Source organism: Chelonoidis abingdonii, chromosome 1 (assembly GCF_003597395.2).
Source record: "Chelonoidis abingdonii isolate Lonesome George chromosome 1, CheloAbing_2.0, whole genome shotgun sequence".
Classification (NCBI taxonomy): Eukaryota; Metazoa; Chordata; order Testudines; family Testudinidae; genus Chelonoidis; species Chelonoidis abingdonii.
The window spans coordinates 11640368-11666341 of NC_133769.1; the positions used below are offsets into that span (position 1 = coordinate 11640368).

Genomic DNA, 25974 nt, shown 5'->3' on the forward strand with positions numbered 1-25974 from the left:
CCACGAACCTTCCTACCCCCCTAGATCCACTCCCTCTCCAACGCCATTCTCTCCTTCACGCACCTTCCTACCCCCGCCATTCCGTCCCTTCGCCAAATTCTGTCTGTCATGAACTTTACCCTCCCCAATCAAGACCTTACCCATCCCCCTCCAGGCCCAAATGAACTTTCCCTTGCTCCTTCCTGAGCGTTCCTCCCCCATCGGCCGAGTAACCTGGCCCCACCCGCCCGCCTCTTCACTCTGAGCCCGCCCAGTCCTGTCAGGCCCGCCCTCGGCTCCCTCCGCACCTCCCCGCCGCCGCACCCTTCCCGGGATGCTGGGCAGGCCCTCCGCCGCCATTTTGTGACGAATGACGATCCGGTGTGGCTGAGCCCTCAGCCCGGCGCTCGGTTGACAGCGCGAGCCCGGCGGGGAGTAGGCCGCTGCCAGCCCGGCGGACGTTTCCATGTCCGCGGCCTTGCCGGGCCTCTGCAGCGCAGGGAGCGAGCGGGATGCGGAGCTGGGGGCCGCCGGCCGGGAAAGGCCGGGCCCGGAGCAGGTGAGACCCGCGGCTGGTGCTGCCTCCGGCTCTCTGCGGCCGAGCCCCTGCTGGCGGCGCCCCCAGCCCGCCCCGGAGGTGCCTGAGCCCCCCGGCCTCGGGGCTGTCTGAGCTCCCCAACCTGCCTGCCCCTGACACCCCGCAGGTGCCTGCTCCCGCGCTCCTCCCCGGGTGTCTTTCCCCCGCTGGTGGGGCCACCCTCGTGAGCCTCCCCCGAGGTGCCTGAGCCCCCCCAGGCGAGGTGCCTGTGCCCACTGGCTGTCCCTGAGCCCCCCCACATCCAAGGTGTCTGTCCCCCCAGAGGGGTCTGAGCCATCATGAGCCCTCCCCCACAGTGGCTGCCTTCCCCAACCAGCCTCCAGTGAAAGTCTTGAGCCCCCCCAGGTGTCTGAGTCCGGCCCAAGGTGCCTGCCTTCCTGAGCCCCCCGCCCCAGATGTGTCAGAGCCCCCCTCTGAACGTGCCTGCCTGCCCGAGCGCCCTCCCCCCGGACTCGTTAGCCTCCCTGTGACACCCTGAGCTCCGGAGGTGTCAGCTCGCCTGCCTCCCTGTCTTCTCCACCGTGACACTCCTAGGCCTCCCTCAGCGTGTCTGCCCCAAATGTCTACCCCCTAGCCTGCCTTCCTCCTCCCCCAGATGTGTCTGCCTCCACAGCACACCTCTGATCCTCCCTAGATATGTCAGCCTCCTGACATCCCCCCCACACCTGACCCACCTGGATGTGGTACCTCCCCCATGACCCCTCCGACCCACCCCCTGGATCTGTCAGCCCACTACTTCTCACCATGACACCTTCTCAGCCCAGTGTCTGTCTCCCACTTGCAACACCACTGACTCTCCTTGGATGTGTCAGTCCCCCGACCTGCCACCCTGTGACACCCTGAGCCTCAGATGTGTCTGCTTGCCAGGTCCCCAAATCTGATAGTATTTTTCTCCCATCCCTAGCTGAAAGGCACCTGCCTGCCCTGAAGGGGTTCCAGCCTGTGAATGCTGGGAAGGCCAAGTGTCTTCAGAAACATCTCTCTCTATCTCCCCTTTCTCCGGTCCTGAGGATCTTGATCCCCAGCCTCAGCCCCAACAATATGCCTCCTCCTGTGTGTTCATTCTGCCACACTATCCTACTTTCCCCTTGAGCTTTTTAACTGTATTAGCTACTCCTTTGACCCTTTACAGGTTTTGCTTATTTCAAGTTCACAGCCTAGATTTCATCTTTCAGAAGAACTTCTCAAGGCAAAGTATTTCTCCAAGTCATATTTGAGGGTGTATAATAAAATATCTGTATTGGTTAATACATCCTGTATATTTGTCCGTTTGAACAGAAATTCGTTTTTAATTACTGAAACTCACTCTTAATCCTCAAACCACAATTAACTACGTTTACTAAATTGTTTTTGTTACTGTTTTATTTAAAAAATAGCCAGCTGCTTCAGAAATTCAAAGTACCTTTAATTATGAAATTCCTTTTTGGGGGTCTTATTTTATCCTTTTAATATAGGATTTGGGTGAATAATTCTAAGTGTCAGGGTCTTGTTGTATAAAAAGTTTGTTTAAATTTCACTTTTTTCTTGTATTGGAGACATTAAAGCTTGCTTCTCTGGGCTTTTGTAAAAGGTGGTGAGGAAGAGTGAGAGAGAGAATATTACAACCTAGCCTTTTCTAAGTCATTCATAACAGTTGACTAAACACTGAAACTGGCAGAGGAGATCATGTTGGCAAGGTCATGTGGAGTCCATGGTCAGTGTGATTAGGAGGAATGAGTGACTTTGAATCTGTATTGCCTAGATTTGAATTAGGGAAGCCATTGGGCTTTGGTACGTATTGTATATATGAAATAACAGTAATACATTACTTCTGTGATTATATAGAAATTGTGTTGGGAATTGTAACAAGTCCATTTGTGGCTTCAGCCTTGGAACTTTCTTACAGGAAGATCGTATTTCTTGACAAATCTAGTGAAAGCTTCTTTCCTAATTTGAAGGGCTTGTTTTGTACTAGCTAGAGAAAATTAGGAAGTGTAAAAGGAGAAATTAAGACAAGTTTAAAAGGCTTTGAGGTATTTTCATAATCTTAAAAATATTATATTCATTTTTTTAACCTAGTAAAAGATGAAACTGAAGCTTATTTCCTTAGTGAAACCTTTTCCCCCCCAAGAAGGAAGAAAATTTTGTGTTGCATATTTAGGCCACAGTCTTGTAATAAATTATGCGTGTGCTTGAAGTTAAGCGTGTGAGTAAATATTTGCAGACCTGGGGTGGTCTTAGGGCAGTTTGTCCGAGTTATAGAAAAAAATTATAAAAACAACTGATTTTTGCCAAAATTTTTGCTGTGACTGTTGTGATTTAACACTTCCCCTCTCCCACACCCCCTAACTATCAGGGCAACTTTTGCTGTCTTGGTGGTGGGAGATGGTGGTGGTGGTATAGTAATTTCCATAGCAACTGATTGTGATACCATGGCAAATTGGTTTAAGTTTTGGAATGTGCAAAAGAAGCAGATAAAGATCATGCCTTCATTGAAACATCCCTAACAATAAATGTTAGTGCATCAGAATGGCGGAAGATTGGATATGAGCACAATTGTTTTGAAGTTGACTGTTTTTCCTTGTTTCTGGGGTGCTGGATTTTAACTTGTGATTACTGTACTTTATTGTTGTAGAATATGATGATTCATATTCAAAAGTTAAATAGTTGGTGGGGCGTCTGTTTCGGGACCGAAGACAGTATCCTGGCCTGAATCATGGGAAAACTTACTAGGCACTGGAGAAACTTTTTAGTGAAGGGGGAGCCCGTAAAGAAGGGATAGGCTCCGCTTTAACCAAAGGAGAAACAGATTGCTGGCATAGAAAACTTGTGATGTTTTGGGGGAGTCACTTTTACTTGGAAGTGCAGAAAAGTTGAGAGGTGCGGAAAGGCACTTATGTAGGAAAAAGCCTGGATGCTGGGGATGTCAAATTATATAAAGGTAACCCAATAGTGAGGAAAAGAACAGGAATTACAGCTGTGCTGGAAGAGAGAGAGAGGCTGCCATCACAGATATGTGTTTCAGTAAAGTAAGTGTGTCATAGAGAGTTAAATAAAAACTGGCACATGATTCAAAAATAAAATCTTTAATATCTTTATTCCAGTAGTGTCTAGACTTTTCCGCTTGGAGGTTGAATGTATTACTTTAGGAAAGGTTAAGAACTGCTGTCATTACTTGTTTAGGGGCATAGTCTCTTCCCTTTTGTGGTCCCTGTGAGCAGGGAGCAGAAAACTCCCTCAGGTCCTCCCAGTTGAGGATTCCTCTGGTAGAGAGAAGTCACAAGTGAATATAGAGCTGGCAAAGACACCTCTTTCCCTGCACCCTTTGGTGCATGGGTTGCATCGGGTGAGGAACTAGCAGGCATGAGTTGCACACTGGCTTTCCCCAGCTCTTGTGAACTGTTCTAACGTGGGCTGAGAGAGGGAATCACATGGTTCTGTACCTATTCTCTTCCCTTCTGATGGCTGTATGTGGGAGGGGAACCATCCTTTCCATGCATTGCTCTGTGTTCAGGCATAGCCAGTTGAGTACTACCTTGCTGTTCCTGGGGTGCTCACAGTCTGGCAGGTAAGCAGGCAATAAACCCAACCAGAACTTCACTTTCCCTGGTGATGCTGCAGGTGGCAAGGGGGAGATCTGCTGAGCAGCTTCACCAGGAATAGAGCGCATCTGCTTCGAGCTCTCCTGGCTCTCATTATTGTGGCTACTGGGAAAGCTAAGCTCTATTGATTCTGATTCAAACACTCACATTCAAAAATAGCAGGTCATGGCTCAGGGAAAATATTTAAAATTCATAGTCAACTATACATTTTCTTAACACAGTTAAAGCCTCAAGAGCCATGGTTGGGAGACTACTCTATTTAACAATGTGAGAAGCTTAACAAAAAAGAGTGAACTAGAATGCTTGAAAATGGAAGAGTATCTTGATATTATAGGTACTTCTGAAACATGGTAGAATGCCAGCATCCTGGGGGTACTTGTGTATAAAGTGGAGAGATTGGGTCAAAGAGCTGGGAGAGTAGCACTATAACTAAAAGATTCCATAGAATTTTCTAAGGTGAAATTTCTGAGTGAGGAGGACTTGGAGGGATACAAATCCCAAGTCAGAAGAATACAAATATACTAGCAGAGTTTCTCTACCAGTTTCTAAATCAGGAAGTTGAAAGACTGTACAATGCTGAGATAGCTCAGAGCTAATACAGCTGATTTAATGAGTGACTTCAGCTATCTGTATAAACTGGTCCAACGTTGAGAGACATTTAAACAAGCAGTTTGTCCATATCTTACCCTTAATGGGGTCTCCTGCTTACTCTGTGGAGAAGGCAGAGTTCAGTATTTGATTATGGTCTGGGGCTAGCTTACAAATATAAGATAACATGCTATCCTTCTCTCCATGGTGAATCTTTCTTTGATATCAATAGGTTTATACAAAGATCAAGGACAGTATATGGCCCCTAGGTGATAACTAAACTTTCAGTTACTATTATTACTATTTAAATGCCTTGGTTTTTGTCAGTATCACTTAACAGGAAAATATGCAATCTTTTATGATCACTACTATTTCTAAGCCTCTTGTTTCTCTTTCTTCTTTATTGCCCCTTCCTGTCTTTATGTGCCCTCCTTTCTTCCCTTTGCAGTTCCCCCTGCCATAGGCTTCTCTTTTCTCTGTTCCATTTGACCTGCTAAAATAATCAGCAATGAAATAGTTAATATTGACATTAACATGTTGTCATAAGGCTTTAGAATTAATGCCTTAGTGAGAGATGCAGGTTGACACACAATTGTTTCAGGGATTGTCTGTTTGCAGATTCTGGAAGACTTCACAGTTGGAAGATGATCTTTCAAAACCAGGGACAGAACCAAACTAACCCCCGACCCCAAACAAACAAACAAACAAACACACAGATTTTTCAGAATTCGAGTTTGTCATGCAGACCACATAAATGCATTAAATGGCCAGATCTGGCCTGCAGGTTGGGAGTTTGACACCATTCCCTTAAACGATTGCTCTTTTGAGTAGTTAGTTTTACAAACAAGGGAAGCTACTCTAATTTTAGTCCTAAATAATGCACAAGTTGGTGCAAGAAGTAACTCTAGTAGAAACATTACATAGCCATGAATAGAGTATAACTAAGGTCAACATCTTTATGGGAGGGATCATACCAAACATGAACTCTGCGGGGAGTTGAGAAAAATTAAGATGGTAGTTCAAGAGAACCTGAAGTGAAAAATAAGGAAATCAAAATCTTTAGTCTGAGCATGGAGAAGATAAGCAGCTGGTGACAACTAACTAGTATTGTCTCACTGGTTCCTTGTGGTCCCCTGTCCTTGTTGTATTTGTTGTCTCTTGTCTCTCATCTTAAACTTAGATTATAAGCTCTTTGTGGCAGGGACCATCTCTATATTGTGTTTGTACAGAGTTTGGTACAATGGGCCCTGATCCGTGACTGGGGTCCCCAGGTGCAACCTCAATGCAAATAATAAGTGATAAACTTAGGCAGTCATGAACTCATTCATACCCCTACACAAAAAGGAAACAGGAAGATAAGAGAAAAGAACATTATGCTTAAGTGGCAAAGTTCAATAGGTTATTTAAGCCATATAGATAGGGCTTGAAAATTCTACTGGGCTGTGCAAATAGGAAGCTTTCTCAAGCAAGTGCTATTAGATTCTGTAAAAGTTAAGCTTTTACACCTCTACCCTGGTATAACATGACCCGATATAACATGAATTCGGATATAATGCGGTAAACAGCGCTCCGGGGGGTGGGAGGCGGGCTGTGCACTCAGGCGGATCAAATCTAGTTCGATATAATGCAGTTTCACCTATAACGTGGTAAGATTTTTTTAGCTCCCGCGAACAGCATTATATCGGGGTAGAGGTGTATTTTGAAACAAAACAAAACTGAGTTTCTAACCTTTATGGTTGCAAAAAACAAAAAAACAACCCTTTAAACACAAATCAAAAGTAACCTGTGCAATCTGTCTGCAAATTTAAGACAGCACTACTTCATACCTCTGCTACTGCTCCTATCTTTGCCTGGTTAAAGCAGAGTAAAAATACCTATCAGTCTTCTCAGTTTTCATTGCTTCTGTTCATAACCCTGTGGACAGCAATGAAATTGACAAGTATTAGGTCAAATTGATTCTGGTTTTGTTTAGCAAAGCTAGGAGTAGCAATAGAGACAGATACTGGAGCTATTTTCTGAAAGAAGGATTAAAAAATGGATATTTGGGGGTGGGGTTCCTCCTACTCACCCTCACAATGCCCCAGGAGATCGAGGGAGGGAATAGCAGTGAAATTTTCATTGTGTTCTGGCCCTGCCTCCTTTGACTCCTCTGTCTTTGGCAGTCTTATCTGCATTAGCTGAAAAAATACATCTGAGGTAACTATATCCCCTATATGTTCTAATGAAAACAAATTCAGGTAGATATTTTAGCTTCTCTTTAGTGGCTTTATCCTTTTTACTTGCTCCCTTTTCTTCCTGGGAGGCCAGCAGACCACCACCAATTATTTCACAGGTTTCTTGGTTCTTATATGAATAACTTCTTGTTATTTATTGTCTTTAGCTATTGCTCTTCCAGTTCTCTAGTAACTCTGCAAAATATCCTCAGGCATTATAGCTACTATTATTTTTTCCTTTTGGTTGGTCTCATTTTGGCCAGTCTTCCACTTTTTGAATGGATACCTGTTAGCATGCTTAAATGTTAGCCAGCTCCTACTAGCCCAGGAGTTAAGCCTACTAACTATCTATAGTCCGAAAGACTACTTTCCAAAGTCATACTCCATGCAATTTAAAATAGTTATTTGCCATTTACTGGGAGCTTTATTAATATTCTCAATACCTTTTTGTTTAATAATTTTTTAAAAAGTAACTTTTGCATCTTGACTTGGTTTTGTTATATCTATTTTCTCTTCTTGTCTTCTTTTTTTCTGTTTTCCTATAACAGATCAAGCTGAATCTTTTCCAGAGTTGTTTCTATGTGTTCCTCTCTTCCTTTGCTCTCCCTCCCCTTTTACATATCTTTCTTTAAATTATGCCCTCCACCATTTCCCCATGTTATCATTCTGTTTTCTGTCTCCCTTTTCTGGCACTGGTCCCTTTGAAATCAGTCTCTTTCCCAATGCCTTAATTTTTTTTTTAAATAACATATCCCATCTGTCTCACACCTTCACCTCCATTCAGAGGGCATTGAAATTTCACTAAATACCAATAGCCAGAGAACTAAACTTACTGTCCAAAGGTTCATATGGAAGATGGGGACCCCGTTGTCCAAGTGTGATAAGATAATTTGGAACCCTAGCTACTAGAAAAGGTAAGGATATGGAGAGTCCTCCTAGAGTGATGTCCGTGAACTCTGCTCAGTGGCTCCCATCTTTTCACTTCAGTTTCTTGCTAGGCATTGGATAAATTTGAATGCCTACAAGAAATTGGCCAACTGATAAAAGCTATGTTGAGTTTGTCAAGAATATCCTGTATTTATGTATAACCTTTCTGTATGATTCAGTACAATTAAGTTGTGCACTACTTACATTATAAGCTTTCTTGCATATATGTGTGTACAACATGTTTGGAGTCCTGATCCTGACTGAGACATCTAGGTATTATTAAAATGAGGGCTGTCAAGTGATTAAAAAAAAAAACACGATTAATCGCACTGTTAAACTGTTATAGAATACCATTTATTTAAATATTTTTGGATGTTTTCTACGTTTTCAAATACATTGTTTTCAATTGCAACCACAGAATACAGTGCTCACTTTATTCCACATTTGTAAGTTCAACTTTCATGATAAAGAGATTGCACTACAGTACTTGTATTAGCTGAATTGAAAAACACTATTTCTTTTGTTTTTTTACAGTGTAAATACTTCTAATCAAAAATAAATAATGTAAAAACAAACCTGCATTCAAAAACAAAACAATGTAAAATTTTAGAGCTTGTAAGTCCACTCATTCCTACTTCTTGTTCAGCCAATAGCTCTGACAAACAAGTTTGTTTACCTTTGCAGGAGATAATGCTGCCCACTTCTTGCTAACAGTGTCACCTGAAAGTGAGAACAGGTGTTCTCACGGCACTGTTATAACCGGCATTCCAAGGTATTTATGTGCCAGATGCGCCAAAGAGTCATGTGTCCCATCATGCTTCAACCACAATTCCAAGAGACATGCATCTATGCTGATGTCGGTTTCTGCTTGATAACAATCCAAAGCAGTATGGACTAATGCATGTTCATTTTCATTATCTGAATCAGATGCGACCAGAAGAAGGTTGATTTTCTTTTTTGGTGGTTTGGATTCTGTAGTTTCCACATTGGAGTGTTGCTCTTTTAAGACTTCTGAAAGCATGCTCCACATCTTGTCCCTCTCAGAGTTTGGAAGGCACTTCAGATGCTAAAACCTTGGATCGAGTGCTCTAGCTATCTTTAGAAATATCACATTGGTACCTTCTTTGCATTTTGTCAAATTTGAAAGTGTTCTTAAAAGGAACATGCTGGATCATCATCTGAGACTGCTATAACATGAAATATATGGCAGAATGCAGGTAAAACAGAGGGGGAGACATACAGTTCTTCCCCCAAGGAATTCAGTCATAAATTCAATTAATGCATTTTTTTTTTTTAACGAGTGTCATCAGCATAGAAGCATGTTGTCTGGAATGGTGGCTGAAGCATGAAGGGACATACAAATGTTTAGCATATCTGGCACGGAAATAACTTGCAATGCCGGCCACAAAAGTGCCATGCAAATACCTGTTCTCACTTTCTGGTGACATAGTAAATAAGAAGAGAGCAGCATTATCTTCTGCAAATGTAAATGAGCTTGTTTGTCTTGGCAATTGTTTGAACAAAAAGTAGGACTGAATGGACTTGTAAGCTCTAAAATTTGACTTTGTTTTGTTTTTCAGTGCTGTTCTGTAACCAAAAAAAATCTACATTTGTAAATTGCACTTTCATGACAAAGAGATTACACTACAGTGCTTATGAGGTGAATTGAAAAAAACCTTTTGTTTATAATTTTTACAGTACAGATATTTATAATAAAAAATATACAGTTTGATTTCAATTACAACACAATTTAATATATATGAAAATGTAGAAGAACATACAAAATATTTAATAAATTTCAGTTGGTATTCCATTGTTTAACAGTGGGATTAAAACTGCTATTAATCGAGATTAATTTTTTTAATCAAGATTAATTTTTGTGAGTTAGTCGCATGAGTTAAATGTGGTTAATTGACAGCCCTAGTTAAAATACAAATAAATAAATAATCTGTGAAACCTTATTGTCTTATTTTCTCCCTTATCCTTCCTTCCTCTTGCTCTCATGCTGTTTGTGGTAATCACTTATTGTACCTTATTTAAAATTAGATTGTAAGCATGTTAGGTCAGGGTCCATATGTCTTTCTATAAGTTTGTGCAGTGCCTAGCACAGTGGGGCCCTGATCCTTATCCTCTCTCTCACACACACATATACACACACACACACACACACTGTGTGTCTCCCCCTCCATTCGTGCTGCCTTGTAGAGTGTGAGGCAACATTAACCATGTGTTAACCCTTGAGGGCTCAGCCAAGCGCTAGTTCATCATTTAGCAGTAAGGCATTCCCAGGGAAATATCTCACCCTCTTCCACCCTCTGACTCCACCACCTCAGCCAAGCTTCACAATCATCATTGCTGTGTACAGTATTAAATTCTTTGTTTAAAATGTATACTGTGTGTGTATATATATATAGTCTTTTGACTGGCGAAAAAAATTTCCCTGGAACCTAACCCTCCCTATTTACATTAATTCTTATGGGGAAATTGGATTTGTTTAACATCATTTCGCTTAAAGTAGCATTTTTCAGGAACATAACTACTATGTTAAGCGAGGAGTTACTGTAATCACGTATTTTTATCAACAACTCAGCTACTTCAGTTCCTACAGAATTCATGGATGTGCATCATCTGGTCCTGGCAACTTGTCACTATTTAATGCTCTCTCTCTCAGCAGCCAGAGCAGGGTAAAGTTGGGGCTTCTATTATTTTTAGGCATTTGTATTGTATTATGAAACAATGCTAACCAGGGCGACTTTAAGTGAGGAGTTACTGTACTTATTAATGTTAGCTCCTATACCAGAGAATTGGAGGATAGCAACTCTGACATAAAGGCATTAGGTGTGATGCCTGGTAGTTACAATCCAGTGAGCCTTGCTATAGGGGACAGTCAGATACATTTATGGAAACAATAATTAAAAATAGTTAGAAACATGGCTTGAAAAATGTTCCTGACATCTACTTGTCCAGAGGTTAAATCTGCTAAGCCTGTTGAGGAAACTTGTGGTATTGTCTTCAAAATGTGCATATTTGATTTCCATTGGCGCATCTGCATTCTGACCCCTCACCCACCCGTCTCCTTAAGAGATCAGTTGTTCCTTCCCAGTGTATCATTTTTATTCCTCAGTCAATTCTGTCATGTTTCATTTCAATCAGCTATTGTTCCCTACAAAAAATAAATTTCATCTCCTAATCAATCAGTACCTTGGGTGTGGCTGCTGCTGCCACCCTCCCATACTGGGTGTGTTGGTGGCCCATGGCCTCCCAGCTTCTGCTTCTCATTTCATTTCATAAAGTAGTAACATTTCAGAGGGCACTGTACTCCCTCCTCTCCTCTTAAAACAGCAATACCTGGGCTGCTCTTATCCTGCCTCCACAGGAGGGAACTACATCTCTTTAATTCCACTTACCTGGACAAAGCTTCTATTCACTTTTGAGTAAGTGGATTTTTCAAGCACTTCCTATAAAACACATGAATGAACATAATATAGGGGTGAAGGAGCACAGCATCTGTGCAGGAAGGGTATCTCCAATTTATTTGAATCTTTGAATGTGTCAGTAAAATAGTGAATAAAAGAGAAGCAATTGATGTATTTGGACTTTCAATAAATGTTTGACAGAGGGCATCACAAGAATTAGTTAAGTTAACTTAGTAGTCATAGGGTGAGAATTTAGTACTGTCATGAATTAGAAATTGGCTACTAGACAGAAAACAGCTTTCAGCATGGCGAAAGGTTATCAGTGGGAAACACTGATCTGTGAAAGCATTAGTGGGATTTCATATATTAATTTATGATCAGGAAAGAGAGTTAATGATTTAAAGTTTTTGCAAATGGCAAAAATTATTTACATCAGTAAGATGACTGAGAGGAACTCATAAGGACCTAATGAAACTAGGTGGATGGGCAGCATGATTCAGTGTTGACAAATACAAGATAATGTATGTAGGAAGGAAAAAAAATTAATCATGTATGGTATTGGGTTTGAAATTAACTGGAATCAGTTGAGGCGGGAAAAAGATGGTCAGCTTTATGAATATATGTTCTTAATGTGTGGAAGCAAAACAAAATGTTGATGTGTAAAGAGAGAGTGGGGTGGAATATAAGTCTGAAAATAGCAAAGTGCCATTATATAAATTAGTGGTATACTTTCACATTCAATACTGTGTTAAATTCTTCTGTTTCAAAAAGATGTAGTTGAAATAGAAGGGATCCAGAGACAAGTAGTGAAAATTACTTGAAATATAGAAAGACTTGTATGTGATGAGATACTGAAAAGAATTTGACTATTTAGTTTAAAGAGGAGACAAATTAAAGAGGCATGATAGAGGTATATAAAATGTATGTTATAGAGTTGTAGGTTACATGAATGGTTCCCGTATACCAGTGTTTCTCAAACTGGGGTCGCTTCTTGTGTAGGGAAAGCCCCTGGCGGGCTGGGCCAGTTTGTTTACCTGCCCTGTCCGCAGGTCCAGCCGATCGTGGCTCCCACTGGCCGCGGTTCACCGCTGCAGGCCAACGGGAGCCGCTGGAAGTTGCAGCCAGTATGTCCCTTGGCCCTTACTGCTTCCAGCAGCTCCCATTGTCCCGGAGCAGGAACTATGGCCAGTGGGAGCAGCAATCGGCCGGACCTGCGGACAGGGCAGGTAAATAAACTGGCCCGGCCCGCCAGGGGCTTCCCCTACACAAGCGGTGACCCCAGTTTGAGAGAGACTGCTATATACCATCCTTTTTAATACAAGAACAAAGGGACATCCGATGACATTGAAAGGTGACAAATTTAAAAGTACTAAATGGAACTGCTTTTACATGGTGTATAGCTAGTCTGTGGAACTCATTGCCACAATAAATCGTTTAGGCCAAGAGTTAGTAGGATTCAAAAAAAGATGAGATATTTACAGTAGAACCTCAGAATTACAAACACCAGAATTATGAACTGTCCAGTCAACCACATACCTTATTTGGAACAGGAAGTAAGCTATCAGGAAGCAGAGCACACACACACAGAGCAAATACACTATAGCACTGTTTTACATGTAAACTACTAAAAAAAAATTTTTTTTTCTTTTTCTTCTGGCTAGTAAAGTTTCAAAGCTATATTAAGTTAATGTTCAGTTGCAAACTTTTGATAGAACAACCATAACATTTTGTTCAGAATAATGAACATTTCAGAGTTACTAACAGCCTTCATTCTCGAGGTGTTCATAACTCTGAGGTTCTACTCTTTTAGGGTAATGAGACCATCCTTGTATTAGATATGATAAAATGTGGCATAAATCGGCCACTTGGAGATGCTCAGACACTATGTTAATGGGGGCCAGTTATTCCATCATGGTTCACTGTGGGGATTCATGCACCTAATTCTGAAGCAACTGATACTGGCCACTGTTAGAGATAGGATACTGGACATAATGGACCATTGGTCTGACCTCTTATGGTATTTCCTATATTCTTAAACCCAGACTGCCTCCCCAATCCATTTCATGTCCTTACTTCTGCTGCTGTTTATAGCAGTAGATTGAAACTTACAGTCTTAAGATTCTGAGGAGCAGTAATGATATTAACCAGATTCTTTAAACTGTCACTTGGGGATTCTGTGGTTAGTTGTTGCAACAGGGGACTCAGGGCTTGTCTACTATGCTGGAATCATCTGGTGAAGACGCTCTATACTGACAGGAGAGCGCTCTCCAATTGGCATAATTACTGCACCTCTGCGAGAGGCGGAAGCTATGCCCATGAGAGAGCGTCTCCCGTGGACATAGTGCTGTGTGGACAGCCCTTTAAGTCGAAATAAATTATGTCACTTAGGGAGGCGTCGTTTTCACGCCCGAGCAATGTAAGTTACATTGACTTAATCGGTAGTGTAGCCCAGCCATCAGTCTTCAGTTTGCTCAAACCCTTCAGTGAGTTTGAGTTAATGATACTTGGCAACTCCAAGGATCAAAGAGAGTGTTCCACTGACATAGCATTTGGATAAACATGGGTCTGTCTGTCACTGAAAAAATGCTTTGTTTGAAAATTATTTTTGATTTCAGGCATTGGTACACAACAGTGATATACTCTTAACAATACATACAAATCAATAACCTGAGCTTTTCTCTATTTTTTAAAACAAGGCAATTAAAATTTAAATTCAAACAAGATTGAGGTTTAATGACAATAAAATTTTTGATAGCCTTTGAATTACTTTTGCTCTTTGAACATTACATTGCGTACTCTTTCTCTCTAAGGTATTTATAGTGGCCCAGTCACCAGAATATGTACTGCGTGTCTTTTATGGGAAATTCACGTTAGTGTGTATATAATCTATTAGAGTCCTTTATTAAATCTTGTATAAAAGACACCAACCTCAGAGGCCATTTTGCTTCCCAAGAATTTGAAGTCCTGATATTTTCTGTTCCAGAGTACATTGATTTGTATTTTTGGCCATTGGAATTGCTATTAAGGCTATCAGTGTGAACTTGTTACTGGAGTTTGTGCCTAAAATGCATTGAACTGTAATGAGCGTCAACTTTATATTCATAAAATCCAGAACAAACTGAGCTATAGAAGATGGGCAGGGATTGCTAAATCTGTGTATTTGAAGGGTATTGCCCATGTAGTTGTGAAGCTTCCTGATGATCAATATTTAGCTCTAAGACATGCTATGGAAAAAAAATTTAAAATCACGGACTTATTATTTACTCATGTGAAATGTACTGCTTCCTTGCCTCTGAGGATGAAAGAACTAAAAATGATTTTTTAAATATCTTTTTTAAAGTGATAGTTTTATCAGCATTGTAATAACAGAACATATAGGTAAATTGATAGCACCAGTGTGTTCTGAGGTCAAACTGGTTCTGATCACAGTATTCAAAAAAAATGTAAGCGTTTTAACATATAGTATTGTTGTAGAATGGTTGTGGATGTGATTTTATATTTTAATGTTTGGAACTATTTTACAATTTATATCTTGCATGAGATATTGTTAAAGGAATACTGTCACACGTTGTGATTTTTGTTTGCTCCATTACGATGATATAGTACTGACAATATAGGTGAAGTTGATTTATAATACTTTACCTTCCAATAGAGTGCAACAGGAATTTTCAGTCTGCAGATATTGCTTCCTAATTGTCAGCAGGGTCTGATGCAATTGCAGCATTCCCTAGCTCTCATCTGCAGTAAAGAGATGAAGTCCAGAGGCAAACATCTGCATGTCAAAGTACTTATTACCAGAGTAGATTAGTTTAGCCTATGTCTGGAAGAATTTATAGTTGGCTGTGAAGTTCCAATATGTTTCAATTTTCCTGGCCTAGACAAGTTTTAACCTAAAATATAGTTGACATCAAAGTCTTGTTCAGCAATGTGAGAACTACGTGTGGACAGAGAAAATTGTTTAACGGAACATTTGAAGAATGCTGTTGGAGGGTAAATCAATATTAAAACTGAAATAATCTAGTATTCGGTTTCATTTGTTTAAATTTTTTAAATAAATTAGTCACTTAGTTTTTAACAAGATTGTTTGAAATTTTGTTTTGTATTGGAAATATTTAAATGTTAAATCTCTGCACATTCTTCATTGATTCCCTGTGTCTAGCTGAATAATTTGTGGTTGCACTAGAGCATATCCTTTTGTTTATTTTATAACTATGTTGCAATTCACCATTAGCACAATGTAAATTTACTGCTCCTTACCGTGGTTTGTTATGATTTTGATTATTTACTCATAAATCTTGCCAATTCAGCAACTGTGTCTCACATTTAATAAAAAATAATTAAAATATAGGTCTAAACCCCTGAATATTCAGTTCTTAAAGTAGCCTTGGGCATTAGCTGGAAGTTTGATTGGATGGCTAGTGGGTATGGATAATGTTAGTCATTGAATCAGGGAAATCTTTGATATTTTTTAATTTGAGGATTTCATAGCCCCAGAATAGCTAGAATTAATTCTTTCTGTGTGATGCATATTGGATTACTATGGCACGTTGATCCTTCATGTTTTCCTGCAGTAATTTTCTATTAGAAAATCCCATAGTCTCTGCTGTTTCAGACTGAATCTTTTGAAGCACACTTAGTTAAGTTAATGTGTGCCTGTTTAAAGTGTCCATCCACAAATACAGACCTTTTAATTTTCAGGTAATGTCAGTTGAGTAGGAGACATCTTGATGTCAAGAAAAATTACTCAAAGGAAAGCACAGCACTCATCCAGAAGAGGGAAGCAAAGACAGGATCCTCTGCTGTTTGGCCAAAGAATCTTTTGATGGACAGTTGTGCAATTTAGTTCATATTTCCCGTCAGCTGGTGACCATTCTTATATCAGTACCTCATTACAGTTTGCAGATGGGGTACAGGTGTCCCCTCCTGTCTGACAAACTGCAGTTCACATCTGCAGCTGGTCAAGATGATTCTGTTAATGTTTAAGAATTATGTTAACTCTGGTGTTCAGGAATCCATTGTCTTGCCTGATTCTGTAGGACTTTCTATCTGTCCCTTTTGTAATCTGTAAAATGGAATAATTGTCTGTCACAGGAGTTGTGTGAAAATTAGTGCATCAGTATGAAAATGTAAAGTGATATTTAAGTGCTGTTATGTTCTCTTAACCTTGAAGTCTGAAGAGAGTTCCAAACTGCAAATAGATACTGGTGGAGTGAGCTCCATGAATCTCATGAGCAAAGTTCCTGATTATCATATTTATAACAGTTGTTAGAAGAGTCACTGCAGTACTGTTTAGTTTGTATGAAATCTTGAAATGGGAGGAAGCTTTGTAGTTGTAAAGTAAAGGAGGCTTAAAGGGTTATTCTCTAATTATAAAATCATAAGTATTTACTGTTTTGCTGTGATAACTTTAGCAGTCAGTAGCATATACCTACAGAAATTCTGTGGATGGAAAAACGTAAGACAAATAGTTGAAGTCTCCATTTAATTTCCTTGTGTTGATAAAGTGGACACTAATAATGATTGTGTTAAGTAGGATGTTCTTAGACCTGTAGTATGAAATCAAAGTTCCAGTGTGCTCTTGGGCTTTGGATGAAGCTGCCAACTTCTTAGTTTTTCTTTTTCTTATTTCAAATATTTCTTCCTCTCTACTCTGAAAATATTTTTTGTTTTTTTTCTTGCCACATTTACTAAAAATACACTAGAAAATTATTCTGTATCCTCTATATTAGCATTGAAAGCATGAGGTTGGAGAAGAATGTGCCAGAACTGCTATCTAAAATGATCAGCTCTGAAACCTTTTCATAGAGTTTAAAGCCAGAAGGGACCATTAGATGATCTAGTGTGACCTATATATCACAGATAATTAAATTTTATCAAGTTACCTCTGTACTAAACTCAGTAATTTGTTTGACTAAAGCAGAGGTGAGCAAACTACAGCCTGCGGGCCACATCCGGCCCACAGGACTGTCCTGCCTGGCCCCTGAGCTCCTGGCCCGAGAGGGTTGTCCTCAGCCTCTCCCCTGCTGTCCCCTGTCCCCCACAGCCTCAGCTTGCTTGCTCTGGCACCAGTGCAGTGCTCTGGGCAGCAGGGCTGTGAGTTCCTGGGGCAGCACGGCTGCAAAGCCCGTCCTGACCCGGTGCTCTGAGCCTCGTGGTGACGGCAGCGCGGCTGTAGCGCCACCAGCCACCTGTGCTCCAGTCAGCGTGGTAAGAGGGCACAGAGCAGGGAGTGTTGGATAGAGGGCAGGGGAGTTCGGAATGGTGGTCGGGGGTGGGGGCATGGATAGGAGTTGGAGTGGTTGATGGGTGAGGAATAGGGGGTTGAATTGAGGCAGGGGTCCTGAGGGGGAAGTCAGGAAGCGGGGGGGGGAGGTTGGATGGGATGGCAGAGGGGAGTCAGGGGTAGGGGTTCTGGGGCAGTCGGGAATGAGAGGAGGGATTGGATAGGGTGGCGGGGGGCAGTCGGGTGGAGGTCTGGGGGCAGTCAGGGAACAGGGAGTGGGGGTGTGTGGATGCGGCAAGGGTGCGGGGGGGCGGTGTCAGGGAACAGGGCAGGGGGTTGGATGGGGCAGCTATGAGGTGGGGGTTGGGCCACTACCCCCTCCCCTAACTGGCTCCCTCCCCTAACTGGCCCTCCATACAATTTCCAAAACCCGATGCGGCCCTCAGGCCAAAAAGTTTGCCCACCCCTGGACTAAAGCGTATCTTGTGTTTAGCTTAAGCATATTTTCTAGAAAGGCATCATCTTGATTTGAAGACTCCAGGAGATGGAGAATCTACCACTTCCCTTCGTAGTTTGTTCCAATGGTTAATTATCCTCACTGTTAAAAATGTGTGCCTAATTTCTAGTTTGAATTTGTCTAGCTTCATTTTGCAGCCATTGGTTCTTGTGAGGCCTTTCTCCACTGTATTCTCTACTTATTCCTTTCATACCTGTTCCCCTCCCCAAGGTACTTATACATCATAATCAAGTCACTTCTCGATTGTCTATTGATAAACTAAAGAGATTGAGCTTTCTAAAAATCTCTCAGAGTAAGGCATTTTCTCCAGCCTTCCGATAATTTTTGTGCCTTTTTTCTGCACCTTCTCCAATTTTCCAACGTCCCTCTGAAAATGTGGACTCAAAACCTTAATGTATGTATTCAGGGTCACAAGTTTTAATGGAGTACCTGTTCTTTTCAATGGTATGGAATAGGATGCACATCATAAACATTCATTGTCAAAGGGGGTCACTTTAGAAGTGTTTATATATCAGTACACTTGAAGGAGGCAGTGTGTTTCCAACAGTGTATAAGAACATTAGAATGGCCATACTGGCCCATCTAGCCCAGTATTCTGTCTTCTAACAATGGCGAATGCCAGCTTCTTCAGAGGGAATGAACAGAACAAGTAATCATCAAGTGATCCATCCCGTTGCCCATTCCCAGCTTCTGGCAAACAGAGACTGGGAACACTTCGCAGCACAGTTTTGCATCCCGGCCCATCTTGGCTAATAGACATTGATGGTCCTATCCTCCATGAACTTATTTACTTTGTTTTTGAACCCTGTTATAGTCTTTTGCCTCTACAACATCCTGTGGCAAAGAGTTCTACAAGTTGAGGGTGCGTTGTGTGACGAGGAACCTTATGTTCAGTTTTTATCAAAATCAAACGTTGAGATTCCTAATTAACACTGAGCTGTATTTTTTTGGAAAATGTTCCATCTTGTATAAATGTAACTGGAACAGATGAATATTGCAGCATTGCTCTCCAATGTGAAACAGGTTTTAAAGAAAAGCATGCTTTCATTCATTCACATTTAGTAACAATTCTGTTGTGCTTCATAAAGCATATTTGACTTTACTTCATATTAACTAAGATTTTAAAAACAGATTAGATCTCCTAGCACAAACCAATGCAAGGAATAGGGTTCAACATTCCTAGTAGATGCCTTTACAAATAGGTTTTAATAGCAAACTTACAGTACTTAAATATTGCCTAGTGGGGCACTTAAGTGGCTACTCCCATTACTGTTCCTCCTTATCCCTCCACACTTTCTACTGATCAAAACCATCCTGTTGCTGCTTTGCCTGCTTCCTACTTAGCTGTTGCTGCTTTTGACAAACAGATACAGACTCAGTTGCCTGACTGAGCGATGACTCATGAGCTAAAGACAGCAGTTTGCAGAGCAAATTAATCGCATTTCTTGGGGACCTTTTAGGTTTCAGCTTTTTAGTAGTGATTCGTAAGAGGTTCTTAATGAACAATACTATGATTTAAAATATGCCAGTGGTCAGCTCCATTCTTCATCGTGATAAGGTCCACAGATCCATTTCAGTGGGTATTTGCGTTAATTTGCATCCTGGGACAGAAACAGATCTGGTCTCTGGCAACAGACCAGTGTCCTGATCCTTGAAGTTCCCTCTAGTTTTATCTGCCTTCCCATCAGCAGATGTCTCTCTGAACCCTCCCTGCTGCAGAGCTCTTCTGAGGGAAATTTCAGTCCTTTATTTCAAATTTCTGATTAACATTGGGCTCAGTAGTGACTAATTCCTGGCCGTGTCCCAGGGCTGCATTTGCTTACTGGGGAGATTTTCCCTTTTTGAGGAGTCTGCAGTGGCTAGCGCCTCTGCAGACATCAGGGAGAGAACTAGACTGAGAGAACCAAAGGCAAAAGAAAGGGTTAGTGCCTCCTTCACCCACTGTCAGTTGTCTCTTTGGGAAGCTCAGACATCTCTGCTCCTGCCTCAGCCTGGTCTGGCAGGGTTGCCTCAGTCCTGTTGTGTCGTATGTGTCTCCTCTTTTCCCTGCAGGAAAAGAGCCAGACAGGATTGGAATGACAAGCAACCCCCGCTCCCCCCATCCCATTTCCATGAGAGGAGCAATGCACAAGATGAAATATTGTGCCCTAGTTCCTGAAGTCCGCACCAAAGCTGTTACTCAACTGCAGAGTGCAGCCATCTTTTCCCCTCCGATTCTCCTTAGGCCATGGATGGAGGGCAGTACACGCAGCACAGATACTGGCAACACTAGCTCCTCTTCCTACTTTCTTCTCTATAACAGGCCTCCCAGGGGATCCTTACTGACATCCCAGACCATCTGGCCCATGTGGACCCCCATAACAGAAAAGTGGTGAGCTTCTGGGGAATCCATTCTTCAACCCCAGTAACTTCCCTGAGAGACCCAGATGGGGCCCCTGTTGAGGAGGGAGGGCAATAAGCACAGCCTCTGGGAGGGCAGGAGCTTGTTACCACTTGAAATATTTTTGGAGCAATATCTGAACCCAAGTTTGCTCCTTCTTTTGAAGCAGGATCATAAGGAGAATTTCCCAAAGGAGATATAAATACGTAAGATCAGTGCCCAGTTCCCCTTCTCACCTTCACAGAGTACATGCAGCCTGTCAGATTTAGCACAGATCTGTGGCTTGATCTTTGCTGAATTATTCCTCTGGGTTCATGCATGCATAAAGTGGGATGGGAAAGGGAATTCTTCCTTAGGGGATGCCAGCTGCCTGAATCAGAGATGGGGATCAAATAATAAGATACTCTCAGGAAAAGTACTAAGTACTGTGAATCTATGCTTAGGAGATCTGCAGGTGCCCTAGACAAACTATGATGAAGTTTGGGGATTTCCTGCCCAACCTAAAAGATTAGGAAAGTATTGGAGTGTTGTTCCAGATGCCCGTGTAGGTTGCTACACTCTAACTATTAGCTGTTGACTCTGGCTGTCATTGTGGGTTGCCTTGCCTTGCCACAGCTGCTCCATGGTAGCTGTCCATGGAGTGATGAGGACAGCAGATATGTGGAAGAGCAGCAGGTAGTAAGGAGCCTCTTGGACCATCATTTACATTTTTCTAGCCCCCCAAACCTCAATTTTATAAGGCCATAAAGTTCCTCCATGTACACCAGTCCAAATTCAACCAGGTGTTAGCCCTGTTTCCCCTTGGTAGTATCTTCCCTGGTGGTCAGGGACTCAGCATTTCTAACTGAGTGAGATTTTTTTTTTTTAAATCTGAAAGGATAGCCTCCTGACTCTGCAGGCAGCCAGGTCTGGGCAGATGTCACCTCAGTCTCTTCCCTGGGTGTAAAAGCTCTAAGGTCACATGAGCCCAACAACGACAGAAATAAAAATTATGAAGTATTGTTTGATGCTTTTCACATGCTTTCACAGGCAGTGCTAGCATGAGTGGACAGTATTGCTCATATAAACAACAAGGAGTCCGGTGACATGAGTATTGCTTATATGGTTGTCATAACTTAAAAATTAAGGGCTTCTCTGTGCAAAAGTTAGTGGGACCTAAATCTTTACATGAAAGTATAGAGGGCCTTCTCAGGCAAATTGGTTTCCAGCTTGTAATTCTATAGTGGGAAACTTTTTGGGAAGCCAAAGCTATCCAGAGCTGTCAGAGAAGTAGATTTGTAATCCTGGCTTCTGCCAGACACTACTGAAAGATTACATGGCAAGTTAAAACAGTCTCTAAAGTACAGGAGAGAATACTACTTTGCAAGTGGTGGGAGGAACAAATTGAGGGAGCTGAGGCAAGGTCAGCCCCATAGAAACCCAGAGTTACAAACACCAGAGTTATGAACTGACCAGTCAACCACACACCTCATTTGGAACTGGAAGTCTGGAATCAGGCAGCAGCCGAGACCAAAAGAAGGGGGGAGGGGGGAGAAGAAAAGCAAGTACAGTACTGTGTTAAATGTCAATTACTTAAAAAATAAAGGGAAAACATTTTTCTTCTGCATAATAAAGTTTCAAAGCTGAATTAAGACAATGTTCAGTTGTAAATTTTTGAAAGAACAGCCATAATATTTTGTTCAGCATTACGAAAAACCTCTATTCCCAAGGAGTTTGTAACTCTGAGATTCTATTGTAGTTGCCCTGAACTGCCTCAGAGTAATTTGCATGACTTGCAACCAGCCCTGTTTAGAGTTGGACCCTGAATGATGCCAAGCTCTTTCAGTTGGGAACCTACAATTTTGGCTGCAGTTAAGATCACTGGACACTGTGCAAAGAGGGATACTCTCTAGAGTTTAGCAAGAATCACAGGCACAGTTTTGTCTCATTCCCAAACTCAGGCAGCCCGTTGAAATGACAGGATGTGAATGTAACTTGTACAATACCTACTTCAGATAAGTGCGTTATAACTCATCCTGTTTCTAGGGCAGGTCTACGTTGCGGTGTAAAGACGATCTAAGTTACACAACACAAGCTAAGTGAGTACAACTCGAGTTGACGTAGCTTAGGTCGATTTACTGTGATGTCTACATCACGCTGGGTCGACGGGAGAAACTCTCCTGTTGACTTACCTTACGCTTCTCGTCTGGTGGAATAACGGAGTTGACAGGAGAGCAATCTGTGATCGATTTGGTCTTTGCTAGATCCGCTAAATCAACGCCTGGTGCACCGATCGCTCTAGCCTCAATCTCCAGTAAGTACAGTCATACCCCTAAACTCAGAGAATAGAGAACTAACAGGGATCTCTGAAACATCTGAGGCTTATAGTCTTATGCCCATTTTACCGTTCCATATTCAATTCTCACAGTTTGCATATGGATGGAAGTCCTTGCATGGCGTGGAGCTCTTCTTCCCGCCCCCTTGCCCCCCCCGCCTCCAAGTTCCATTCACTACTGTTGGACTGACAGATGCTTTCAGGGTCTCCTGAAATCACAGTGGTATTAATGTGGGCTTCTGCAAAAATTCAGTCATAGCTCTGAGCTGATGATAAATCCTATTGGGTACAAGGCCTCATCTCAGAAGAAGGATAATTGAAAATAAAGATGACCTTACAGGGAGAAAAAAGTGGAGTCAAACAAAAATCCAGTTCTTTGTAAATCCTGTTAGGAATGTTTCTTTCATGCACACACATGCTTCAGTGAACCTGAGTTCATATGAGCCTTATCCAGTAATTCCTATTATCCCTCCACATTTCAACCTATCACATCTATTGGTAGAAGCCCTATTGTCTAGTCTCTGTTCCCTCAACTGATGAATACAGAAATCAGATTTTTCAAAGCCAGCCACCCATTAGTGAGACAGATTGTCTCACTCACAAGGTTAGCTGCATCTCTGTCCCCTTTCTGATACCTGATGGGGTGCTCTCAGAGATCAGGCATCATGTTTTTGGCTGTCTCAGGGTGGAACGCTAGCTGGCTGTGCCTAGTCTGTGCTTGACCACTTTGCCTACTCTACACAAGCCACCTCTTGACCCTTGTTACAAGGATTCCTTCTGGAACATCACTGAATTTACCTGTGTCCTATAGCACACTGTTATATATGCCACTCGATTGCTACAAACCCCACAACAAGAACAGACGGATGTGCTACAGTTCTTTCATGATTCAGCACAGAAATGAGGGGCCCATTATACCTTTGGGTGCACATGCACATTATCTTGTATCACAGTATGAGCTCTGGCAATGTTGCTGCAAGTAATCCCCTTCCCTGTGTTAAAGTCATCTGCATTGACTGGTGCAGGAAATTGGAGTGCATGCAGATTAACAAAAGAATATAGTTGTGTGGAACACATCACACCATATTAACATGGCATTTATACTTAATGATTCCTCATGTTTGCTTATTATAGGGCAGCCTTGGCTGAAACATCCATATAGTATATCTCCAGTAGATCTTGCCAGCTCCAGATGATGGAGTTAATATTGCGTGGCGGGGGCTGAAGCGTGCTGTAACTCTGTATTTCCTGGCTTTCAGAGGTTTGTACACAGCTGCACTTAATGTTCTGGAAGGGTAAGAGGCACTGCCAGTAAACCTTAACTTTTGTGATAATGTAGTTTTTGGGCACTGAATAAGAGATTTAATCTAGTCATGACAGTCAACGTGTCTGATGAGGTTTTTGTAAATAATTTAGGAAGAACACGGTCAGCCCTGCCCCAAAGAGAATATCAGCTTCTCCTTTCATGGGCAGAGCAGAGTTTCCTATCTGTGTGCTGACCATCAAGGAGAAGTTGAAGACTAAGGTTTACATGGCAGAAGTTGGTTTAAACAGAGTGGACCTGGACCCAGATATATCCTCACTTATTGTAAGTCAGTTTGATGGGCTGGTAATTGATTTATTTATATCTGGAAATAGCAATAAAGTGCCCTGTGGCCTCTCCATGCATCAAGACTCAGCATTTGAGGTTGTGGATGATCCCTTAGAAAGCTGGCCAAGGTCTCTGCTCCATTCCTTTCCACCGCTCCCCAGAGCCAGCCACAAGAAAGAAAGGAGAGTGCCAGAGATACTCTTTGTCTTCCTTGCTGAAGAGGCTATAGCTCCTAGGCCTGATTTAACCTAGTGTTGGACCTTCCAGTGTTTCTACATCTCAGAGAAGATCTGCTGTTGTAAAAAGCAATCCTTCATCCAGCAGGTTCAAAATGATGAAATGATGATCACTCCCATGGACTGCAGAAAAGTCGATAAATGGAACTTATTTTAATGGTAGAAGCAAAGTTTGTGTTTAACTACCACATTAAACAAATGAATTTGAATTCCTCCAGGAGGGCTTTAATGAGAGTGGTCGAGCAGAAATGTAAAGTTTCTCTAGTATAAGGGTCTCAGCATGTTAAAGACAAGATCTGTAAACCCTGAAATTTAGTACCTCTTTAGGATAACTACCGTGTTTCTGGCTGCACAGGTTATAGACTGCAACCTTGACATTTCATTCTGGTCCTTACAATACTACCTCAATTAACCCCCTGTTGCAAGTGTCATTATATTTATCCATTAAAGTAGACTTCCTGATAACTGCTGTCTCCAATCAGATGAGCTTTTGAACTTGGGAACTCTCCTGAATGAGACCCATTGTATATTTTGAATTCTGACAAATAGTTTTTACAACTGTCATATCATTCATGCCCAAAGGAAATTCAATAAATATTTTTCCTTCTGTCAAGCATCAAAGTCCAATCTGTTGAAGTGCTGACAGTTTCTGGGCAGAGAAGTCATATCTCCAATAGTGAGATATGCTAGGCAGCGAAGTAGCCACCAGTATATAAATTCACCAGATTTTGCATATTGGTCATCCAATCTTTAGCAAGTACCATTTTTGATGGAAGTCTTTTCTCCCTGCCTCAGTGCCCAGGGAAAGAGAAGAAATATAATTTACACTATTTTAAATGTACATATTTAAAGGATGATCCTACTTCTCACCGTGGAGGCTACTGCTCTGAAAATCCTACTGTAATAGATATCTGTATCTTAGCATGATGAATAGGAACATTTTTCTGCACTTACTGCATATTTCCTTTCCTTGAAACAATTCCCACAGATTTCGCTTCTCCTAGAAACAAATGGGATCATCCAGAATAGAGGTGGAAATTGACAACTAAATATTTAGGTTTATTTCATTAGGGAAAATTGTCCCTGTGCTCTGCAGTAGGATAAATTGTTCTTTTTCTTCAATGTATATTTAAAACAGTCTCTAATTTTGGAAAATAGAATGAAATTACCATGGCTGTTGAAGTTGTTTCAATTAGAGGAAATTTAAGGGGGCAGGGCAGTTCCCTGCTGCCAGTGGCTGACAAGTATGACTCTGTTTCTAACTTGCAAGCAGGCTGAAAAACCCATTGTAACAGATCTATGGACTTCATTAACTCAAAGAAAGGAAATTTTCAGGTAAGCAGATACATTTTTTTCTTCAAAGGTTTTGGTGGTGCTGTGTGGTTCACATCTGTGCATAGTGATCTTTTTA

The 25974-nt window shown here is 41.6% G+C and overlaps 1 protein-coding gene across 2 annotated transcripts in view; it reads left to right on the forward strand.

Annotated features, from left to right (window-relative positions):
* Positions 1-316: 316 nt before the first annotated feature.
* The window catches only part of PPP6R2 (protein phosphatase 6 regulatory subunit 2), a 166608-nt gene continuing 140950 nt past the window's right edge, over positions 317-25974 (forward strand). Inside the window, exon 1 of one of the 2 annotated variants that reach the window (XM_075064097.1) lies at positions 317-538. The gene's annotated coding sequence lies outside the window, so the exon portion shown is untranslated. The remainder of the gene's footprint in view (positions 539-25974) is intronic. The other variant, XM_075064092.1, reaches the window with a different exon arrangement.